The sequence below is a fragment of the Phacochoerus africanus genome, chromosome 1, assembly GCF_016906955.1.
Source record: "Phacochoerus africanus isolate WHEZ1 chromosome 1, ROS_Pafr_v1, whole genome shotgun sequence".
NCBI classification, from domain to species: domain Eukaryota; kingdom Metazoa; phylum Chordata; class Mammalia; order Artiodactyla; family Suidae; genus Phacochoerus; species Phacochoerus africanus.
In genome coordinates, this window is record NC_062544.1 from 131449247 (window position 1) to 131450567 (window position 1321).

Sequence of the window (1321 nt, forward strand, 5' to 3'; positions counted from 1 at the left end):
ACACTATATACTGCAAATGATTCTCAAAGCTAAGTGTGACTAGATTACCTAGCAAAGCTTTCAATGAGACTCAAAAGCTTCCTTTTAAATTGTTGCTGACATCATGCTACCAGATTAATTTTTTTTGATATGTCTTGGGCGTATCTTGGAGGTAAAAATGAAGAACTATATTTCTTCCTTTCTCACCTTTCTAGTGTTACTTTCAGGTACAAATATAGATTGAAGTGTTGTTGTTAAAATGACACACTTTTTCACATAGGCTAAGATTAGAGAGTTTCAGAAGAGAAATTCACAAGCCCAAGGTCCAGCCCAGGAGCCCCTCATAGCTGATTTCCCAAAGCTGTGAGAAATCATTCAGCTCACCTCAGTTTACCAAGCACCTACTGTGTGCAGTGCCTGAGTCAGAAGGATGCTATTGAAGATGTTCTTGCCTTAACATATTTGCAATGTGGTTTAAGAGGCAGGGCCTAAATACAGACACATAAGGTGCAATCAGTGTATAGCTTTAGGAATCATAACTAATATTATAACCGATAGAGGTTTAAATAGTAAAATAATATAATTGACTACATACCATGATGTTTCAGGCTTAGCAGTCCTAGGGTTGATTGAGTAGTTTAACCATTTTAAGGTAGCTGTTCTGGAGATGGTCCTGGTCTTTCCTTTAGGATCCTGAGATTCTTGCTACACATTTAAATAAGACATCCTCACCTGTCTATGTTCAAAGGCAATGAATGAGGCTCTTTAGTGAGAGAAATCATGCAAAAGAACTTTTGCCCTCCCAATGAGCATACTCTTATATTGCATTAGCCAGATCTGGGGCAGAAGGTCAAGACTATTGGCAAGGCAGTCTGGAAATAGAAGGATCTGGGTTTTTCATGCTTTATGATAGGAGGCAACAAAGCTGTAAGAGAGTTAGAAACTGGGGAATTCCCTTCCTGGCTCAGTGGTTAACGATCCTGACTAGGATCCATAAGGATGTGGGTTAAGGATCCCGAGTTGCTCCAAGCTGCCGTGTAGTTCGAAGGGCAGCTCGGATCCCATGTAGTTGTAGCCGTGGTGTAGGCCAGCAGCTGTAGCTCTGATTCTGTCCCTAGCCTGGGAACTTCCATATGCTGTGGCACAGCCCTAAAAAGAAAAAAAACAAAAACCAAAGCAAAAACAAACAAAAAATAAGAGTTAGAAATTGGCTATGGAAAAGCCAACGCAAAATCAGAAAGAATGATTAAATGCTAAGTAACTGGCATAGACTTAGCTTTCTACCAGAATTTTCTGCAATGATGGAAATGCCCTATATCTGTGCTGTGTAATATGGTGGCCA